This window comes from Pristiophorus japonicus, chromosome 2 (genome assembly GCF_044704955.1).
Source record: "Pristiophorus japonicus isolate sPriJap1 chromosome 2, sPriJap1.hap1, whole genome shotgun sequence".
Classification (NCBI taxonomy): domain Eukaryota; kingdom Metazoa; phylum Chordata; class Chondrichthyes; family Pristiophoridae; genus Pristiophorus; species Pristiophorus japonicus.
This window is the reverse complement of record NC_091978.1, coordinates 28,321,017-28,344,963: the sequence shown is the minus strand read 5'-3', so window position 1 is coordinate 28,344,963 and position 23,947 is coordinate 28,321,017.

Genomic DNA, 23,947 nt, shown 5'->3' with positions numbered 1-23,947 from the left:
TCCAGTCAGTGGAGAGTTTTCCCCTTGATTCCCATTGACTTCAATTTTACGAGGGCTCCTTGATGCCACACTCGGTCAAATGCTGCCTTGATGTCAAGCGCAGTCACTCTCACCTCACCTCTGGAATTCAGCTCTTTTGTCCATATTTGGATCAAGGTTGTAATGAGGTCTGGAGCTGAGTGGTCCTGGTGGAACCCAAACTGAGAATTGATCAGCAGGTTATTAGTGAGCAAGTGACACTTGATAACACTGTCGACGACACCTTCCATCACTTTGCTGATGGTTGTGAGTAGACTGATGGGGCGGTAATCGGCTGGATTGGATTTATCCTGCTTTTTGTGGACAGGACATACCTGGGTAGTTTTTCACATTGTCAGGTAGATGCCAGTGTTGTAGCTGTACTGGAACAGTTTGGCTAGAGGCATGGCTAGTTCTGGAGCACAACAGCTGGGATGTTGCCGGGGCCCATAGCCTTTGCTCTATCCAGTGCACTCAGCCTTTTCTTGAAATCACGTGGAGTGAATTGAGTTGGCTGAAGACTGGCTTCTGTGATGGTGGGGACCTCAGGAGGAGGCCGATTTTGATCATCCACTTGACACTTCTGCCTGAAGATGGTTGCAAACGCTTCAGTCTTGTATTTTGCACTCACGTGCTGGGCTCTGCCATCATTGAGGATGGGCATAGTCAAGGCGCCTCCTCCTCCCATTAGTTATTTAATTGTCCACCACCATTCATGACTGGATATGGCAGGACTGCAGAGCTTTTAGTGTCAGCTGTGGCTCAGTGGATAGCACACTCGCCTCTGAGTCAGATAGGTTGTGGATTCAAGTCCTACTCTAAGGACTTGAGCACAAACATCTAGGCTGACACTCCAGTCCAGTGCTGAGGGAGTGCTACACTGTCAGAGGTGCTGTCTTTCTGATGAAATGTTAAACAGAGGCCCTGTCTGCCCTCTCAGGTGGCCGTAAAAGATCCCATGGCACTAATTCAAAGAAGAGCAGGGGAGTTATCCCTGGTGTTCTGAACAATATTTATCCCTCAATCAACATAACAAAAACAGTTTTTCTGATCATTATAATTTAATGTTTGTGGAAACTTGCTGTGTGCAAATTGGCTGCTGCGTTTCCCACAGTTCAACTGTGACTACACTCCTAAAGTACTAAATTGGCTGTAAGGCACTCTGAGCCATCCAGTGGTCCTGAAAGGCGCTGTATAAATGTAAGTCTTTCTTCTTTGATCTGATCTGTTGATTGTGGGATCCCCTAGCACTGTTTAGCAGGTGCTTCTGCTGTTTAGCATGCATGTAGTCCTGAGTTGCAACTTCCTTTGGTACCTCATTTTTATGTATGCCTGGTGCTGCTCCTGGCTTGCTTCTATACTCCTCATTGAACCCTGGGTTGGTCCCCTAGTTTGATGGTGTATGAGGGATATGCCGGGCCATGAGGTTACAGAATGTGATGGAATGCAATTCTGCTGCTGCTGATGGCCCACAGCGCCTCCTGGATGCCCAGTTGTGAGCTGCTATATCTGTTCTAAATCAATCCCATTTAGCACAGTGGTAGTGCCATACAACACGATGGAGGTTGGCTTCAGTGTGAAGACGGGACTTTGTCTACAGAAGGACTGTGCGGTGACCACTGCTACCAATGCTGTCGTGGACAGATGCATCTGTGACAGGTAGATTGGTGAGGACAAGGTCAAGTAGATTTTTCCCTCGTGTTGGTTCTCTCACCACCTGCTCATCATATGCAATCCCTCGGAATCGAGGAAGACTTGCTTCCACTCCCAAAGTGAGTTCTTTGGTGGCTGAACAGTCCAACATGAGAGCCACAGACCCTGTTACAGGTGGGACAGACATGCAACGATATTCCCACCTGCTGCAGGCCCAGTCTGATAGTTATGTCCTTCAGGACTCGGCCAGCTCGGTCAGTAATGATGCTACCAAGCTGTCTTGGTGATGGACACTGAAGTCCCCCACTCAGAGTACATTCTGTTCCGAAGCTACCCTCAGTGCTTCTTCCAAGTCATGTTCAACATGGAGAAGCACCAATTCACCAGCTGAGGGAGGGCGGTAGATGGTAATCAACAGGAGGTTTCCTTGCCCATGCTTGACCTGAAGCCATGAGACTTATTGGGTCAGGAGTCAATGTTGAGGACTCCCAGGGCCACTCCCTCCCGACTGTATACCACTGTGCCACCACCTCTGGTGGGTCTGCCAGTAGGACAAGAAATACCCAGGGATGGAGATGGAGAAGTCTGGGACATTGCCTGAAAGTTATGATTCTGTGAGTATGACTGTGTCAGGCTGTTGTTTGACTAGTCTGTGGGACAGCTCTCCCAATTTTGGCACAACTCCCCAGATGTTAGCGAGGAGGACTTAGCCGGGTCAACTGGGCTGGATGTGCCGTTGTCGTGTCCGAACTGATGCCGACGTTGATGCCGCGTGGTCCATCCCGTCCCGTTTTATTCTTATTATTGTTTCTTGCAGCGGTTTGTTACAACTGAGTGACTTGCTGGGCCATTTCAGAGGAGTTAAGAGTCAACTGCTTTGGAGTCACATATAAGCCAGGCCGGGTAAGGACAGCAGATTTCCTTCGCTAAAGAACATTAGTGAACCAGATGGGTTTTTACAACAATAACTGATACTGGGGCTGGCGCTCAGAAGGCGGGTCCCGAGGCGGGTCCGCTGTCAATCAATCTCTACGTCAGTTTCCCCAGTGCGGGATCTGTCTGCACTTTACAGACCCGACACCAGGCGACGGGTGAGGCAATTGACAACATTAACAGCTTGTTAAAAGGTACTTAAGCAGCATTTTACCATGTACTTACCATTTTTCCAGCTTTTTGTCGAGGTTCACGGCACTCGCGGATCACGTCAGGTAAGTAGGTCGGGTTTTCAGTGCCTCGCCATTCTTCTAAATAGTTGACAGCTGCAAATGTGGTATAAAAGCTACCATTTCACAGCTGTTCACTTTACAATGTTAGATGGTGGAGCCTTCAGTATTTGGAAGACACTTTTGAGCTTCATGCAGTTTAGAAGTGTTTGGAGTAAACTCTTCATTCACTGCCACTTCCTTGGAGCAACCTCCCTCACTATTGATAGATCGCTTCTGACATCTCAACTTCATCTGCCATTTATTCCAGCAGCATCGGTGCCCTTGAAAAAAAATCACACTTTGGTCCTCAGAATCCCACCATGATCAGCCCCAATAACAGCATCACCAGGCACACCAGCAGCACCATCAACAACACCAAGGTGCTCTGCCTTTTCCTGATGCTGTACAGGACACAGGGCATCAGCACCTGACCACATTGCTGCCTGGGAGGCCAGGGACATCCTCGCTATGGCCACATTTACTTCACTTGACGCTGTACACCCTGGCTACCACATGATGCGCTAGGTTGGCACCACCCCACACCAACACCACAAAGTGTCCCCACAATGCCCAAGCCATTCCTTTCACACTCATCACCATTGCGGGGTGTACCCTTATGTCTCATCATTTACTACCACTCACTAAGCCACTTCCAAAGGTACACACAAATCTGTCCAAGAACACAAACTGTTGAAAATAAAGATTTCAATGTTTGACAACACATTACCAGAAACTTTACATGAACATTAGTTAAAAGACTCGAGTGCCTATCCTTATGTGTTGTTAGTTAGTATGGTTAGACTAGGATGAGGGTGAATATGAGGCGGGAGATGGCTAATGAGATGGGGATGTGATAATGTAGATAAAGAGAGAGAGATGGGTGGAGGTGCAAGGTAAGTTGGTGTGAGTAAGGATGAGCAGGAGTAGGGTAGGGAAAGCAGAGTGCTGGGGATGTGATGAGAGGCACAGCAGGATGAGGTTGAGTGTGAGCTTTGCAGTAACGTTTCGTGATCTGCTGAGATCATTGAAAGGTTTGCGCCGCTGCAGCCTGGTCCTCCTGACCACAACCCTGCTTGTGCCCTCCTGCACAATGTGCAACCAGGCTGCGTTGGTGTCCTGGGGAGGTATCTTCCACCCATTGGAAGGGAAGAGAACCTCACTGTGTATGGGAGAGCCTGGGTGCAGCCATGCACCATTGTGCAGTGCTTGTCAGTGTTTGCAGCACTTCAATGCTGTAGAACACTGACAGCGCAATCATCAAAATCAATGTGGCCATGGTCCCTTTATGGAAACTGGTTGTTGACATGTCATCAAATGACATCATCAGACCCGCTTCCTTTTAATTGGCTGGGAACCTTGCAAGGGGAGCTTAACAAGCCTGATCAATATAAAAACATTTTCACAGAGCAGGTTCACAACCTGCCACCTACCCCAACCAAACTGGACCCACCTCAGTAGGTGAAATCACAGCTGAGCTTTTCATTTAATTAACTGAATTTAAATTCCCCAGCTGCCACGGTGGTATTTGAATGCACGTCTCTGGATTATTAGTCTAAACCCCATGGATTACTACTCCTGTAATTTAACCACTATGCTACCTTCCCCAGGGGATTGGAGGCAGAGAGCCATTATACAGGCTCCAGAGACCTTATCCCTGCCCAGAGGCCTGCTCCCACACAGATCAGTGGACAGAGTAAGGCTTTGGCCAGGCTATTATAGACATGGATTGGGAGAATCCTGAAGAAATTCTTCCCATACTTTCCTTTAACAGGAGTACATCGCAACAAGGCTGATCCCATGTAATAATGGGAGGGAGGATGGGGGAATGAAGGGAGGGGAGTGGGGAATGGGAGGGGGGTTGGGAGGGCACAGATGGGGAGGAGAGGGGTGATGGAAGAGGGGAATGGGGAGGGGAGGATGGGGAAGGGGGGCTGGGTAGGGGAGAGTGGGAGGGATTGGAGGGCGGAAAAGGGCGGATGGGGGAGGGGGTTGGGGGAATCGGGGTGGGGGGAGTGGGGGTGGGGAGGCTGGGAGGGAGAGAGGGGGAGGGTTGGGTGGGGCAAGGGGTGGAGTGGGATGGGGGGGAATTGGGGGTGGGGGTTTTGGGCATACAAGTCTTGAAGCGGGCATCCCAGCTGCTCATATGACGGTGACAATTTTAACGGCCGGGCCTGATTTCCAGAAATCTTCCCTGACTCCCTCCCGAACGTGGCCAGATCCATTACCTGCCGGGGACCTGCAGGAACAAGTCTCCGGCAGTCAGATAGGTGGTAAGGTGGGCGGTGCAGGGGTGGGGGGCTCTGTACTCGATCGGGGGAAGTGGTCCAGGGCTTCCTCATTGGGCCCGAAGGAGCACTCTAGCCCCTCATGGCCCACAAAGAAGTCTAAATTAAAACTGAAAAGTCTTCCTCTAGCCAGGCTCCTTCTGGCCCAGGATCCACCACCCAGTAGGACTGGCCCTCCATCTTTCCTTGTTTGCTTATGGTTTTACTAAAATATTATCAGAATAATACAAAAGATAAATTAATTTCCTCCACCGATCATCAGCATAGGCAGTTCCTCGGTACTGAGGAAGACTTGTTTCCACTCTTAAAATAAGTCCTTAGGCGACTGAACAGTCCAATACGAGAGTCATAGACTCTGTCGCAGGTGGAACAGATAGTCGTTGAGGGAAGGGATGGGTGGGACTGGTTTGCCGCAAGCTCTATCCGCTGCCGGCGCTTGATTTCTGCATGCTCTCGGCATTGAGACTCGAGGAGTTCAGCGCCCTCCCGGATGCACTTTCTCCACTTAGTGCGCTCTTTGGCCAGGGACTCCCAGGTGTCAGTGTGGATGTCGCACTTTATCAGGGAGGCTTTGAGGGTGTCCTTGTAACGTTTCCGTTGCCCACCTTTGGCTCATTTGCCGTGAAGGAGCTCCGCGTAGAGCACTTGCTTTGGGAGTCTCGCGTCTGGCATGCGAACTATGTGGCCTGCCCAGCGGAGCTGATCGAGTGTGGTCAGTGCTTCAATGCTGGGGATGTTGGCCTGGTCGAGGATGCTAATGTCAGTGTATCTGTCCTCCCAGGAGATTTGTAGGATCTTGCGGAGACATCGTTGGTGATATTTCTCCAGCGACTTGAGGTGTCTACTTTACATAGTCCATGTCTCTGAGACATACAGGAGCCATACAGGTTTGCTTCACCATGCTCGTGCAGCCATTGCAAAAGGATTTCCCTCTGCTTTGCTTACAGTGTTAACCTGTGTGTGTTGCTGGCGTAGTCCAAAGGTGTGAGTTCAAGTCCAGCTTTAGGACTTGTCTGACAGTTGAGGTTCATAGAGGAGATGCTACATTAAAGCCATATCTGCTGGTTCTATATCAAAGAGTTCTCCTGGTGTCCAAACTCATTATTTCTTTTGCAACCAAGACCAGATTAATTGGTTATTTTAAAAAATCCTTCATGGGATGGTGGCACTGCTGGAAAGTTCATCATTTATTGCCCATCCCTAATTGCCCTTGAGAAGGTCGTGGTGAGCCATCTTCTTGAACTGCTGCAGTCCGAATGATGAAGGTACTTCCACAGTGCTGTATGATAAGGAGTTCCAGGATCTTGACCCAGTGACGATGAAGGAACGGCGATGTACTTCCAAGTCAGGATGGTGTGTGACTTGGAGGGGAACGTGGAGGTGGTGGTGTTCCCACGTGCCTACTGCCCTTGACCTTGTGGTAGAGGTCGTGGGTTTGGGAGGTGCTGCCGAAGAAGCCTTGGCGAGTTGCTGCAATGCAACTTGTAGATGGTACACACTGCAGCGACGGTGCGCAAGTGGAGGAGGGAATGAATGTTTAAGGTGGTGGATGGGGTGCCGATCAAGCGGGCTGCTTTGTCCTGGATGGTGTTGTTGGAGCTGCACTCATCCAGACAAGTGGAGAGTATTCCATCACACTCCTGACTTGTGGCTTGTAGATGATTCAGCTCACAATGCTTGTGGGATCTCACATTATGTTAAATGGCCCCTGATACGTCTGCCTCCACAACAATATTCACTCACCCTTCAATTTGATTCAATCTTTAGTTTCATGGAAAAGGATGAAGAAGGTGAATGGCTGCAATCTGTTTTTGGAGCATTAAGGTTGTATGAGATACTGGGGAATTGGAGAGTTGACAGTATGTGGGCAATATCTGGGAAGCCACAGCCCTCGTTATAAACAGGCAGGGGCCTCATAGAGATACACAAATCGGGCTCAAATGATGCAGGTAAGACCAATGTTCCCATTAAGCTGCACAGCCGCGCAGCATTCTGGAGGTCCCGCACAGGCCACTCAACGGTTTTTACGCAGTTGGTCTGGGGGTTGAATAGTCAATGCTGTACACAGTAAGTGATACTAATAAAGGTCCCATAGAGCAGAAAGCAAGGTAAAAGTAAGTTAAGCTGTTTTCTAAAGATATCAATTTGTCTTTGGTAGAAACTTGGGAAACCTGGTATTAATGGAACATGAACGGCCATTAAAAAAAGAGCTATTCATGATTCTGCTTTTGACAGGAGTGTTACGAACTTCAGAAGCATTATGATATCATGAAAAACAGACCCCAAATCTCCCAATGAGCAACAATAGAACAAGCATGAAAAGATATAAAAACAGAAAATGCTGGAAATAGTCAGCCGGTCCAGGCAGCAGCTACGGAGAGAGATGACCCTTCATCAGAGATGTAACAGGTTTTTAAGCAAGTGCAGGGGCGGGGAAAGAAGGGAGGGGTGAAAAGAACCCTGTGATAGGGTGGAAGGTAGGAGAGATTAAGCGACAAAAGGGTGCAAAGCAAAAGCAAATGGTAATGGGGCAAGTTAAGAAGTTAAAAACCATCAAAGAATGATAAAAACCAGCAAAGAACGACTACAAAAATAATAAAGAGAGGGAAAATAGGTTCTGAAAGTAAACTATCAAGAAATATAAAAACAGACAGCAAGAGTTTATATTGGTATATAAAAAGGAAGAGAATGGCTAAAGTAAATGTTGGTCCTTTAGAGGCTGAGACGGGGGAATTAATAATGGGAAACTGGGAAATGGCAGCGACTTTGAACAAATAGTTTGTATCAGTCTTCAGGGTAGAAGACACTAAAAACATCCCGATAGTGGATAATCAGGGCCTATAGGGAGGGAGGAACAATCACTGTAAGGAAAGAAGAAGTAGCTGGTAAAATAATGGGACTAAAAGTGGACAAGTCCCCTGGACCTGATGACTTGCATTGTAGGATCTTAAAAGAATTGGGTCCCTTGTTTTTTGTGGTATTAATGATCTAGATTTGAATATAGGGGGTATGATGAAGAAGTTTGCAGATGACACTAAAAGTGGCTGTGTGGTTGATAATGAAGAGGAAAGTCATGGACTGCAGGAGGATATCAATCTACTGGTTAGGTGGGCAGAACAGTGGCAAATGGAATTTAATTCAGAGAAGTGTGAGGTAATGCACTTGGGGAGGGCTAATAAGGAAAGGGTATACACATTAAATGGTAGGCCACTTAGAAGTGTCGATGAACAAAGGCACCTTGCCCACAGACCCCTGAAAGTAGCAGGCCAGGTGGTTAACAAGGCATACGGAATGCTTGCCTTTATTGGCCGAGGCATAGAATACAAGAGCAGGGAGGTTATGCTTAAATTGTATAATAGTCTGGTTAGGCCACAGCTGGAATACTGCGTACAGTTTTAGTCGCTGTATTGTAGGAAGGATGTGATTGCACTGGAGAGGGTGCAGAGGAGATTTACGAGTATACTGCCTGGAATGGAGAATCTTAGCTATGAGGACAGATTGGATAAGTTAGGTTTGTTCTCCTTGGAACAGAGGAGGTTGAGGGGAGACCTCATTGAGGTGTATAAAATTTTGAGCAACCTGGATATAGTAGATAGCAAGGGCCTATTTCCTTTGCTGAAGGGGTTAATTATGAGGGGGCAGAGGTTTAAGGTGGTTGGTGGAAGATTTAGAGGGGATTTGAGCGGGGGCGGGGGCTTCTTCATGCAGAAGATTGTGGGGGTCTGGAACTCACTGCCTGGAAAGGTGGTAGAGGCAGAAATCCTCACCACATTTAAAAGGTGCTTGGATGGGCACTTGAAGTGCCGTAACCTGCAGGGTTATGGGCCTCGAGCTGGTAAGTGGAATTAGACTGGATAACCTCTTGTTGGCTGGCACAGATACAATGTTATGTACTTCAGGGAATCTAATACGGCCAGAGTTGTCTCCTGGACTAGTTTCGATCGCCTGGATGGCTCGGAAAGGAATTTTGCCAGATTTTTTTCCCCAATTGGCCTGGGTTTTTATCTGTTTTTTTGCCTCTCCCTGGAGATCGCATGGCTCCGGGTGGGGTGGAGTGTAAAATGTTGCGATACATGTGGTGTGGGGCAGACTGGTTGGACCGGATTCTCTTTACCTGTCCGCCACTGTCCATTGTTCATGGGTTTATATGTAACCTTCAGGGCTGCTGACCAAGGACCGTGTGGCTCTTTGTCTGCCAGTGCGGACACGATGGGCCGAAATGGCCTCCCGCTGCGCTGTAATTTTTTAATGTTTTTATGTTTCTAAGAAATGGCTGCAGAGATAGTGGATGCATTAGTTGTAATCTACCAAAATTCTTTAGATTCTGGGGATGTCCCAGTGGATTGGAAAACCACAAATGTAATGCCCTTATTTAAAAAAGGAGGCAGACAGAAAGCAGGAAACTGTAGACCAGTTAGCCTAACCTCTGTCGTTAGGAAAATGCTGGATTCCATTATTAAGGTAGCAGTGGCAGGACATTTGGAAAAGCATGATTTAGACCAGCAGAGTCAACATGGTTTTCTGAAAGGGAAATCATATTTGACAAATTTGCTGGAATTCTTTGAGGCTGTAATGAGCAAGTCATTTTCAGGTTGGCAAACAGTAACTAGTGGGGTGGCACAGGGGTCAGTGCTGGGGCCTCAACTATTTACAATCTCTATTAATGATTTGAATGAAGGGACCGAGTATATTGTAGCCAAGTTTGCTGATGATACAAAAATGGATGGGAAATCAAGTTGTGAGGAGGACACAAAAAATCTGCAAATGGACATAGACAGGTTAAGTGAGTGGGCAAACATTTGGCAGCTGGAGCATAATGTGGGAAAGTGTGAGGTTATCCACTTTGGCAGAAAAAAATAACAAAGCAAATTATTATTTAAATGGAGAAAAATTACAAAATGCTGCAGTATAGAGAGACCTGGGGGTCCTTGTGCATGAAACACAAAAAGTTAGTATGCAGGTACAGCAAGTAATTAGGAAGGCAAATGGAATGTTGGCCTTTATTGCAAGGGGATGTAGTATAAAAGAAAAGTCCTGCTACAATTGTACAGAGTATTGGTGAGGCCACACCTAGAGTATTGCGTACAGTTTTGGTCTCCTTATTTAAGGAGGGATATACATGCATTGGAGGCAGTTCAGAGAAGGTTCACTTGGTTCATTCCTGAGATGAAGGGGTTGACTTATGAAGAAAGATTGAGCAGGTTGGGCCTATACTCATGGAGTTCGATAGAATGAGAGGTGATTTTATTGAGACATATAAGATAATGAGGGGGCTCAACAAGGTGGATGCAGAGAGGATGTTTCTACTCATGGGGAAATCTAGAACTAGGGGGCATAGTTTTAGAATAAGGGGTCGCCCATTTATAACTGAGATGAGGAGGAATTTCTTCTCTCAGAGGGTTATAAATCTATGGAATTCTCTGCCCAGAGAGCTGTGGAGGCTGGGACATTGAATATATTTAAGGCGGAGATAGACAGATTTTTGAGCGATAAGGGAGCAAAGGGTTATGGGGAGCGGGGAGGGAAGTGGAGTTGAGTCCATGATCAGATCAGCCATGACCTTATTGAATGACGGAGCAGGCTCGAGGGGCCGTATGGTCTATACCTGCTCCTATTTCTTATGTTCTTATGTTAAGCATGAGGAGAAACTTCTTTACCAGAGAATGGTTAGAATGTGGATCGTACTACTAGAAGGAATAGTTGAGGCGAATATCATAGATACATTTAAGGGGAAATTAGATAAACACATTAGGGTGAAAGGAAGAGACGGATATGCTGATGGAGTTAGGTGAAGTAGGGTGGGATGAAACCGACATAGACCAGTTGACCTGTTTCTCTGCGATGGACTGTGCCGTGGCCCCGATTTTAACTCCGGGTGGATTCCCCGCTCAGGCCTGAGTTAAAATTATAGTCGGTTTTCAATTATGTCATCGGGCTGCAACATTCCTGTGTAAACAAGGACCCTGTTGGTTCCGGGCGTGTGTCCTTGCTCAGGAGAGCAGTTTAAAATTGCAGACGTTGCTATCATGGCAGCTTTTGGACAGGTAAGAGCCGGGGCGATTTTAACTGCCCACCCACCAGGTTTCTGCTGAGCGAGTAGGGTTAAGAATCACCCCTGTGTAAGCGTCAAGGTATGAATTTAATTATTTTGGGACTGCTAGGGCAATTTTAGATTCTTGGGATTAATGAACTTATTATGTTTTATAATGACGGGACTCACAGCCCCCGCCAAAGGTTTAATGATGGTATTGATTTCAAATACCAGGCTATCTGCTATATTGCCTGGAATTTCTCTAGTGCAAATTGAATTCGACAGGCTGGTAACGAAGGGGTTGCTTTGTCCTGAAGCTAATTCCTGTGAAAAAGTGCGACAATTACAAGGTTCAGATGCGCAATCTCCTTAATTTACGGAATATGGCTTTTATTTAAATAGAAATGTAGAAGGAAATCAAGATCAATTTTCTTTTGGTGACAAGGTCAATGAAACTTTTCCCGTCGAAAGCCGATTAATCATCTTGCTCTGCATGTGTGAGCAGATCAAGTGACCAAAGAAATTGTTGGATTTCAACAATTCAAATTGTAATTGAACTGCTGGGAATGGAAAAATCAAAATCAAAAAGGTTTCAATATACTTTAATTGACAAAATATATTTAATGTCCCAATGGCTTATTGCTAAATACACTAACTGGTGCTGACCTTAGCTGCACAGATCCAATCACTAAATTTGCGCTTAATCTCATTAGGGGTGGCATTAGAGCATACTATGAATTTACTCATTGCTGTTGGGTGAGGGAGTGTGGAAAATCAGCCATGGCGCCTTCCTTGCAGTGTCGACTGTAGCTCAGTGGGTCGAACTCTCACCTCTGAGTCGGAAGGTTGTGGGCTCAAGTCCCTCTCCAGAGACTTGAGCGCATAAATCTAGGCTGACACTCGAACTGCCCAGTTGGAAGACTCAGGGTTGGAATTTCCTTAATAATATCCCTTCCGCCAGCATCTGCCCAATTTCCGAGGCACGGGGGTAATTATTTACACAAAGCGGGCTCCCAACATGGCAGCGGGCCGCTGGAAACTCCAGGCGTTGTTGCAGAAGGACAACCACTGCCAGGCTAAAGGTGACACAGGGCCTTAAAAACATCAACTCATTGACTGAGACTGAGGCCTGCAGCAGATAAAGGATTAGGTAAAAAAATAAAGGGAGAGAAGGCCTTTTCTCCATCAATAGGGGTACAGTAGTATAGTGGTTATGTCATTGGACTAGTAATTCAGAGGCCTAGACTTATGATTTGGAGACAGGAGTTTAAATCCCACATGGCAGCTGGGGAATTTAAATTCAGTTAATTAAGTAAATCTGGAATAAAAAGCTAGTATCAGTAATGGTGACCATAAAATTACTGGATTGTTGTAGAAAACTGGTTCACTAACGTCCTTTAGGGAAGGAAATCTGCTGCCCTTACCCAGTCTGGCCTATATGTGATTCCAATGTGGTTGGTTCTTAGCTGCCCTTTGCCACTCAACTGTATACAAGGCGGCCGGTTCACCACCACCTTCTCGATGGCAATTAGGGATGGGCAATAAATGCTGGCATTGCCAGTGATGCCCACATCCCATGTATGAATTAAAAAAGAAACATTATATTGCAGGTCCTTCTTGCTGGTAAGCTCAGGGACTACCCCAAAGGCTTCATGTCGTGGTCCCAGGGATCAGATGTTCGAGGGCCAGGTGGGAGGAAAAATTGCCTGAATCCCGCTTTCCCGGCAGTATTAGCTGGTGATGAGCAGGGAAAGATTGGCCAGCAGACAGTCCCGGTGTGTGCGGGTCAGGGGCAGTGAAATTAAGGTTGAAGCATGAAGATTATGTGGTAGGCGTTGCTGCCGGGTCTTCTCTGCTGCTTCCGCCACTATCCTGCCCAATTTAAGGGGGGCGGGAGCAGCAGAGAAAGAAAGGATTAGGCCATTCAGCCTCTCGAGCCTTTTCCGCCATTCAATAGATCATGGTTGATCTGTATCTTAACTCCATTCACCCTTATCGGAGTTCAGATGAGACGATAAGCCAAGGCCCCGTCTGCTCCCTCAGCTGGACGTAAAAGATCCCATGGCACTATTTCGAAGAAGAGCAGGGGAGTTATCCCTGGTGTCCTGGCCTATATTTATCACTCAATCAACATCACTAAAACAGATTCATCATCATAGGCAGTCCCTCAGAATCGAGGAAGACTTGCTTCCACTCTAAAAGTGAGTTTTTAGGTGCCTGAACAGTCCAATATGGGAATTACAGTCTCGGTTACAGGTGGAAAAGACTGCCGTTGAAGGAAAGGGTGGGTGGGGAGTCTGGTTTGCCACTGCCTATGCTTGCTTTCTGCATGCTCTCAGCAATGAGACTCGTGGGGCTCAGTGCCCTCCCGAATGCTCTTCCTCCACTGAGGGCGCTCTTTGGCCAAGGACTCCCAGGTGACGGTGGAGGTGTTGCATTTTATCAAGGAGGCTTTGAGGGTGTCCTTGAAACGTTTCTTCTGCCCACCTGGAGCTCGCCTGCCGTGTAGGGGTTCCGAGTGGAGTGCTTGCTTTGGGAATCGTGTGCCAGGCATGCGAACAATGCGGCCCGCCCAACTGAGCTAGTCGAGTGTGGTCAGTGCTTCGATGCTGGGGATGTTGGCCTGGACGAGAACACTGACATTGGTGCATCTCTCCCCCCAGGGGATTTGCAGGATCTTGTCATTGTCACATTGCGGTTTGTGGGGGCTTGCTGTGCGAAAGTTGACTGCTGCGTTTCCCACATTACAACAGTGACTACACTCCAAAAGTACTTCATTGGCTGTAAAACGTTTTGAGATGTCCGATGGTCGTGAAAGACACTATGTAAAGGCAAGTCTTTCTTTCTTTGTCAAACACAGTGCGATGTTACCGAACTGGAGGAATTTCTGGAGGATGTGCGGCTATAGGAATAGATGGTCAGTGGTCTTGCATTTGAAAATACAGATGGCAGCCTAGTACTTGGTTGACACAGGAGGCGAAAAGAAAGATCTGCTCCATAATAAAGGAAAAATGAAGCCTCTGCAGATCGACCTTATCCTCCATCCTTTGATCCATAACCTCTGTTATGTATGCAATAAAGGTACAAACTGAGTACTGTTTAACTGAACAAGGTACAACCTTGTTTCTGCTTTATTATGGCCCAAAGTGCCTGACTCTCAAAATGGCTGGCCTTTTATACCAGAGCAGCACCATGTGCGTGCTGCTTGAAACCTCCAACAATGCCACATAGAAACATGGAAACATAGAAAATAGGTGCAGGAGTAGGCCATTCGGCCCTTCGAGCCTGCACCATCGGTGGCTGCAAACGGCATGTACATACATGACAATACCCTCCTCTGAGATCTTATCACAGTCTTTGACAGGTTGAGACGGTCCGGTGCTTTATGCTCCCGGGTTGACCGTCTCAGTTCGATTTCGGCCTTGGGTGAATGTTCGGAGTCTGTTGTGGCTGGTGGTTGGATGGCTGACTTGTGGTGGGTGGCAGTGGCCATGTCAGGAATTGTAAGTCCATTTTTATTGAACAAGTCCGTGATGGAAATTCCGGGTTCACTGATGACCCTTGAGTCCACTGAAGGCTGCTGGTAGGTTGGTTGGTCATCGACGGTTTCTTCGTCCGACTGCTCTGACTCGTTTGTGTACCTCAGCTTTGTTTGATCCATGTTTTTCCTGCAAGTTTGCCCATTCGAGAGCTTAATAACAAATACTCTGTTGCCCTCCTTGGCCATGACCATACCAGCAATCCATTTGGGACCCTGACCATAATTCAACATATCTACAGGATCATTAACAGAAATCTCACGTGACACAGTTGCGCGATCGTGGTAACCTTGTTGACTCTGTCTTTTGCATTCAACATGATTACTCAAATCCGGGTGTACAAGGGATAACTTGGTCTTAAGACCTCTTTTCATCATGAGTTTAGCAGGCGAGACCCTGTGAGTGTGTGGGGTCTTGTCCTGTAACTCAGCAGTATGCAAGACAAGCGGGTCTACAGTGACCCTTGGGTTACTCTCCTCATGCTTTGCTTGATAGTTTGTACTGCACGTTCTGCTTGCCCGTTGGATGCAGGCTTGAATGGTGCTGACCTTACATGTTTTATGCCGTTAAGTTTTACAAACTCCTGAAATTCTTGACTGGTGAAGCACGACCCATTGTCGCTCACCACTATGTCCAGCAGACCATGTGTCGCTAACATGACATTGAGATTCTCTATGGTTGCCATGGAAGCACTGGATGACCTTATTAGCCATTCGATCCACTTTAAATAAGCATCCACCACCATTAAAAACATCTTGCCCAGGAAGGGACCTGCAAAATCTACTTGGATCCTGGACCAAGGTTTAGATGGCCATGACCACAGACTCAGCAGCGATTCTGCTGATGCTTTGCTGAGCTGCATGCAGGTGTTGCACTGATGTACACATGCTTCCAGCTCAGAATCAATTCCTGGCCACCATATGTGGGACCTGGTGATGGTCTTCATCATCACTATACCAGAATGTGTGCTGTGTAACTCACGCACAAACTTCTCACTCCCTTTCTTAGGCATTACAACTCGATTGTCCCACAATATGCAATATGCTTAAATAGACAGTTTGACCTTGCGACGAATGTACGGTTTGGTCTCCTCGCACATTTGCTTAGGTATGGCAGACCAATCCCCTTTGGGGATGCAACCCTTTATCTCCGATAATATCAGGTCCTGGCTCGTCCAGGTCTTAACTTGTTGAGCCATGACAGGGGTACCTTCACTCTCAAAAGCATCCATGATTAACATTAAATCTGCCGGTTGTGGCATTTCCACTTCTGGTGTGGGCAACGGCAACCGGCTCAAAGCATCGGCACAATTCTCTGTGCCAGGTCTGTGGCGAATGACATAATCATAGGCAGATAATGTCAGTGCCCACCTTTGGATGCGGGATGAAACATTGGTATTGATACCTTTGTTCTCGGAAAACAACAAAATGAATGGCTTGTGATCGGTCTCTAGTTCAAACCTCAGACCGAACAGGTATTGATGCATCTTCTTAACACCATACACACATGCTAAAGCTTCTTTTTCTACTATAATGTAGGCTCTTTCTGCTTTAGACAAACTTTGGATGCATAAGTGACAGGTTGAAGTTTCCCCGATTCATCGGCTTGTTGTAACACGCAACCAATTCCATATGACGATGGGTCACAGGCCAAAACTAAACCTTTACATGGGTCATAATGTACCAGCGGCTTGTTCGAGCAAAACAGATTGGTGGCTTATTCGAAAGCTCTGTCTTGCAATGCGCCCCACACCCAGTTGTTGCCTTATCTGAATAGCATGTGCACTGGTTCAAGTAAGTTGCTCAATTTAGGTAGGAAGTTACCAAAGTAGTTGAGTAGACCCAGGAACGGACGCATCTCTGTCATGTTCTGCGGCTTGGGTGCATTCTTGACGGCTTTGGTTTTCACGTCAGTAGGTCTGATGCCATCAGCGGCGATTTTCCTCCCAAGGAATTCGACCTCCGGTGCCATGAAAACGCATTTCGAGCGTTTAAGTCTGAGTCCTACTCTGTCCAAATGCAGTAAAAGCTCTTCCAGGTTGTTCAGATGTTCCTTGGAGTCACGACCGGTGATCAGGATGTCATCTTGGAACACGACGGTTCTGGCAATGGACTACAGAAGACTTTCCATATTCCTCTGGAATATTGCTGCAGCTGAGCGAATTCCAAATGGGCACCTGTGGTAAATAAACAGTCCTTTGTGCATGTTAATACACGTAAGTCTCTTCGACATCTCGACCAACTCCTGCATCATATAGGTCGATGTCAAATCCAGTTTTGTGAACGACTTCCCTCCGGCTTGCATCGCAAACAAGTCATCAGCCTTCGGTAACAGGTACTGATCTTGTTTCGAAACCCTGTTGATCGTAGCCTTGTAATCTCCACTGATTCTGACTGTGCCATCACTTTTCAGCAAAGGAACAATGGGGTTGGCTCATTCATTAAATTCAACCGATGATATGATCCCTTCACGCTGGAGTCTGTCCAGTTCAATTTTGACCTTCTCTCTCATCATATACGGCACTGCCCGAGCTTTATGATGGACGGGTCTTGCATCTGAGTCCACGTAGATCTGCACCTTGGCTCCCGCGAAGTTGCTGATACCCTGTTCGAACAGTGAGGGGAACTTGCTCAATACTTGGGCACATGTATCTTCCTCCGACGACAATGCCTTTATGTTGTTCCAGTCGCATCTGATTTTCTCCAGCCAGCTCCTGCCGAGCAGCGTTGGGCCATTGACTGGAACAATCCACAGCGGTAACTTGTGAACTGCACCGTCATACGACATGTTAATTTGTGCACTGCCAATCACCTTTATCAGTTCTTTGGTGTACGTGTGCAGCTTGGTGTTAACAGGGCTCAGCCTGAGCCTCACAGTCTTAGTATCCCACAGCTTATTAAATGCCCTCTCGTTCATGATCGATTGACTCGCCCGGGTCCAGTTCCATCGATACCGATACCCCGTTAAACTTCACATTAATCAAAATTGGTTTACTCTTGGTTACGAAAGAGTACAGTCCATACACTTCCTCCTCTGGCATCTCGAATTGCGTATCCAGATCTGCGCTAGCCTGACTCTCTTCCTCCACGTGATGTGTCGCAGCTCACTTGCTCATCAGCGGACACTTGCGCTGGAGATGCCCCACTCTCAGACAGCCTTTGCAACTATATTGCTTAAATCAGCACTGCTGGTGCCGATGATTTGCCCCACTACGCAAACACGGAGAAGTCGGATACATTCCCGCTGGCAGACTTTGGGCAGCCACAGGTTTCGCGAACGCAGCCGGATGAAGGGGGTCGATGATGCAGATCGATGCCGGGCCGTGTTCCTCACTGTGTGCGGTTCAAAGATCTACTGTCTGATAAAGAATCTACTCATGCCTAGTGATCCAACAGAGAAAACATACGAGGAGTTATATACATTGGTATGGGAGCACCTCAAGCCAGACGATGGCATCATCATCTCGAGATACAGGTTTTATACACACGTTCGATCGGAGGGCCAGAGCGCAGCAGAATTCGTTGCCGACCTGAGATGTCGAGCGGGACCGTGCAAGTTCAGGACGGTGTTGGCAGACATGCTGCGTGACTACTTCGTTATCGGTGCCATGTGCCGCTCTGCCGAATGGCGAATCATTCGCGAACGCAGCCGGATAGGCCCTGCCTTGTGCCGCTCTGCCGAACGCCGAATCAATCGCATTTACAGTACTTGCCGAGGTTCGGTTCTTCACCGATATTTGCTTCATACTCCTGTCTGTCGTCAGACATGAGTGAGCGATCTGGATGGCCCTTTTAAATGCAACTCCTCCGCCGCCAGAAGTTTGCGCAGGATCACCTCGTGGTTGATACTGATAACGAAGTAGTCCCGCAGCATGTCTGTCAACACCGTCCTGAACTTGCACGGTCCCGCTAGACGTCTCAGGTTGGCAACAAATTCCGCCGCGCATTGGCCCTCCGATCGAACGTGTGTATAAAACCTGTATCTCGAGATGATGATGCCGTCGTCTGGCTTGAGGTGCTCCCGTACCAATGTACACAACTCCTCGTACGTTTTCTCTGTTGGATCACTAGGCATGAGTAGATTCTTTATCAGACTGTAGATCTTTGAACCGCACACAGTGAGGAACACGGCCCGGCGCCGATCTGCAACATCGACCCCCTTCATTTTGTTGGCCATGAAGTACTGGTTCAAACGGCCCACAATGTCTTCCCAATCTTCTCCCTCCAATCGTGCTCATTTTGCAAACAAAGGTTCTTGTATTCTCGTCGCCAAATGTTATGTGTGCAACAAAGGTACAAACTGAGTACTGTTTAACTGAACAAGGTATAACCTTGTTTCTGCTTTATTATGGCCCAAAGTGCCTGACTCTCAAAATGGCTGGCCTTTTATACCAGAGCGTGCTGCTCAGTAGCCTCCAACAACAGTGGCTACAAACAGCATGTACATACATGACAACCTCGGTGTCAAATTTTGTTTGATAACACTCCTGTAAAGTTCTTTGGGACATTCTACTACATTAAAGGCACTATATAAATGCAAGTTGTTGTTGTTATTGATAACCTTGCCCAACAGAAATCTAGCGATCTTAGGGCTAGAAATTCGGTCTTGCCCACTTTGAGGCGGTGACACCGCTGTGGCACTGCCTTTAGCGTGGACGATGTTTACCCGCCTCAAACTGGGGTATTCAGTTGCATCACCCCAAGAGGAGAGTGAAACGCTCAGGGAAGTGTTGCACAATCCTCCGAGAGCGCTAGAGGCCCATCGCGGGGCGCTAGCGCAGGAGCGCTTCTCAACTTGAGGCGTGAGGATACCGGCATCGTAACGCCTAAAGAGGAGGTGAGGTCAACCCTGTGAAACCAGCAAAGAATTGGAAGGGAGGCGACCAACAGCCTTCCATAGGTAAGAGAGGTAAGTCAATTGTTACAAATATGACTCTCAACACTTACCTCTTCATTCCCTGCGATATGATCCCAGGATCCTCTGTGCACCGTCTGTCGGGAGTTGCGACAAGCGCTACGGCAGGCGAAAGCAGTCAGTTTCGGAAACGCGTCACAAAGGGGGCGTTGCACACTCATGACATCGCCAAGTGAGTGGCGCGAGAGTGTGCAGCGCTAAATGACAGCGGCGCTATCACAGCGCGACGCTCAGGAGGGTGATGTTTAGCGGCCTCTTAGCGCCCCTCTCTGGCGCTAATGGTGGCACTAAACAGCCAATTTTCTCCCCCTTTAGTCTTGAAAATGTCATTGTCATAAAGAGTGGTCCATGGAACTGTCCCTCAGGGTAAGGAGGGCAAAAACGGAAGGATGAATGTAAATAGAATGCTTACATTAATAGCTATACTTACGGACAAAGCTCATAATTCTGAGTGGCTTCACAGGGACGTACTCAGCAGATGGTAAGAGAGGAACAAAAGAGGTGAGCCATGTGTCTCCCTTCACACAAAGGCAGCCTGCTTCCACTTGACAAGACTCGTATTTTTCTGGTTTCCTCATAAATCAAAGGTGAAGAGACTCAACAAAGTGATATAATGTACACTGGCAGCCAGTCAAGAGGCATTAGGAAGAACAGGTGAAGCTCTTAGCCTCCGACTCAATCCGAGACTATGTTACAGGCCTACTTTGCACCGTAAGTACAATGGTTGACTCTGGCTAAATTGCAGTTAGGAGCACTTGCAGCAAGAATTACAGATATTCTTTTAATAATGGTGGACAAGTGCAAATAGCAGCCTGGGCACCAGAAGAGGCATTTTAAAAGCTGCACTGGCAGAACAGGGATAGAGCCATTTTCAGGAATAAAGAACAGAAAATGCTGCAAATGTACATGATATCGGTTACCCGGAGAAAGAGAAAATGTGGAATAAAATGTTGGGGGAGAACCTGTTCATAAGAACGAGAAAGTGACAAAAGTAAAGGCTCTATTGAACTGACTCAAACAATGAGGGGAGGGAGGGAAAACAATTAAAAGTCAGGATCAGGGAACCGACAATCCGAAAGGAGAAGAGGCACATTCCGGCATATATGCTGGAAAGCCCTAATGTGGGACCGCCTCCATTAAACAAGCCAAAGTTTGTGGAGTTTTGAGGAGATCTATTCATTTAATAAGTAAATGGCATGCACCACTAAGCACCCGCTTGGGGGAATTCCGGCCAAGGTTAGCCCACTTTGGTGGGGAGGGGTGGTGGTGTTGCCCCTCCGCCCTCCCATCCCCTCCCCCACCTCCGCCCCCCCCTCACTCCCCTGTCCTAAAACACTCACAAACTGTGGAGATCTGCAGAGATCAAACTTCACCCAGGACCTGGACTTACAGGCCGGGCCAATTTAGAGGAATTCCTCATAGGCCTCGTCACACTCAGGTCAACTGGAATACTGCATGCAGTTTTGGTTTCCATATTTACAAAAGGATATACTTGCTTTGGAGGCAGTTCAGAGAAGGTTCACTTGGTTGATTCCAGAGATGAGGGGGTTGACTTATGAGGAAAGGTTGAGAAGGTTGGGCCTCTACTCATTGGAACTGAGAAGAATGAGAGGTGATCTTATCGAAACATATAAGATTATGAGGGGGCTTGACAAGGTGGATGCAGAGAGGATGTTTCCACTGATGGGGGAGACGAGAACTAGATCTGAGAATAAGGGGTCGCCCATTTAAAACTGAGATGAGGAGAAATTTCTTCTCTTAGAGGGTTGTAAATCTGTGGAATTCACTGCCTCAGAGAGCTGCGGATGCTGGGACATTGAATAAATTTAAGACAGAAATAGACAGTTTCTTAAACAATAAGGGAATAATGGAAAGCGGGTGGGGAAGTGGAGCTGAGTCCACGATCAGATCAGCCATGGTCTTATTGAATGGCGGAGCAGGCTCGAGGGGCCGTATGGCCTACTCCTGTTCCTATTTCTTATGTTCTTATTAACTGCCACCGATTCTGAGAGCCCGACATGTGGCATTGAAAGTCTTTGCAGCCCCCCCCTGCTGCCCGCCCTCGGCCCCGCCCCTTCCTGCAACTGTCCCTCGCTCTTTCACAGTGTCAGCTGTGGCTCAGGGGCACCACTCTCGCCTCTGAGTCAGAAGGTTATGTGCTCAAGTCCCACTTCAGGGACTTGAGCACATAAATCTAGGCTGACACTCCAGTGCAGTACAGCGAGAGCGCTGCACTGTCAGAGGTGCCATCTTTCGGATGAGACGTTAAACTGATGTGAAACGTCTGCTCTCTCAAAGGGACGTGAACGATCCCATGGCAATATTTCGAATAAGAGCAGGTGAGTTATCCCTGGTGTCCTGGCCAATATTTATCCCTCAATCAACAAAACAAAAACAGATTATCTGGTCATTATCACATTGCTGTTTGTGGGAGCTTGCTGTGCGCAAATTGGCTGCTGCGTTCCCTATATTACAACAGTGACTACCCGCCAAAACTACTTTATTGACTGTAAAGTGCTTTGAGCTGTCCAGTGGTTGTGAAAGGCGCTATATACCACTGGGAACCTGTTCAACCTGCGCCGTCTCCAGGCCAGGTCCAAGACCACCCCAACCTCTGTCGTTGAGCGACAGTACGCGGACAACGCCTGCGTCTGCACAAATACAGAGGTTGAACTCCAGAACATAGTCAATGTATTTACTGAGGCATATGAAAGTATGGGCCTTACCCTAAACATCAGCAAGACAAAGGTCCTCCACCAGCCTGTCCTCACTGCACAGCACTGCCCCCCAGTCATCAAGATCCACGGCATGCCCCTGGATACTGTGGACCACTTCCCATTTCTCGGGAGCCTCCTATCAACACGAGCAGTCATCGACGACGAGATCCAACACCGCCTCCAGTGCGCCAGTGCAGCCTTCGGCTGCCTGAGAAAAAGACTATTTGAAGACCAGGCCCTCAAAACTGCTGCCAAGCTCATGGTCTACAGGGCTGTAGTAATACCCACCCTCCTGTATGGCTCAGAGCCATGGACCATGTACAGCAGACACCTCAAGTTGCTGGAGAAATATCACTAACGATGTCTCCGCAAGATCCTACAAATCCCCTGGGAGGCCAGACACACCAACATCAGCGTCCTCATCCAGGCTAACATCCAAAGCATTGAAGCACTGACCACACTCGATCAGCTCCGCTGGGCAGGCCACATAGTTTGCGTGCCTGACACGAGACTCCCAAAGCAAGTGCTCTACGCGGAGCTCCTTCACGGCAAACGAGCCAAAGGTGGGCAGTGCAAGCGCTACAAGGACACCCTCAAAGCCTCCCTGATAAAGTGTGACACCCCCACTGACACCTGGGAGTCCCTGGCCAAAGATCGCAGTAAGTGGAGGAAGTGCATCCGGGAGGGCACTGAGCACCTCGAGTCTCATCGCCGAGAGCATGCAGTAATCAAGCACAGGCAGCGGAAAGAGCGTGCGGCAAACCAGTCCCACCCACCCCTTCCCTCAACGACTATCTGTCCCACCTGTGACAGGGTCTGTGGCTCTCGTATTGGACTGTTCAGCCACCAAAGAACTCACTTCAGGAGTGGAAGCAAGTCTTCCTCGATTGTGAGGGACTGCCTATGATGATGATATAAATGTAAGTTTTTCTTTCTTTCTAACTCCCATCATCACACCATCCCATCACAAACCGTCCCTTTTGTCCTTCAAAACGTCTTCCCACATCTTCAAACACACTTTCGCCTATCAAGTCCTTGAACATATTGTCGCCTCCGATATTGGTGTATAAACTTTCCTGCAGTTCCACCTTTGAATCTCTCCAATTAGGATTTCGCCCCTGCCACAGCACTGCAATCAAAGTCACAAATCACATCCTCTGTAACTGTGACCATGACCTCCATCACTTGCTTCCATGCTTACTCATCCAATCTCAGCCGGAGCATCTCTATCAACAGCTTCTCTTCCCAGTCCCACCTCCTGAAGTTCTCGAAGGCCATGTGGTTCTCAACCAGGGGTCCACGGCCCCCGAGGAGTCCGTGAGAGAGTTTCAGGAGCACCCTCCATAAATAACCTCCTGGATTTAAAAAAAAGGAAAAGTACACTGTTGCGTAAAGGTAAGAGCCTCTGGGGAAAGCGACGGCTCGATGCGGACTCTGTCTCCCCATTCCCGAACGTCTATGCGAGGACGGCAGTAGCTGCCACTGAGCCCAGGCCCCCACCTCGCTGAGGAGGGAGAGAGGCGATAGTCGCTGGTCGCTGAGGGCAGATCCCACCCCTACCGGCTCAAGCAAGCTCTCTGTCCTC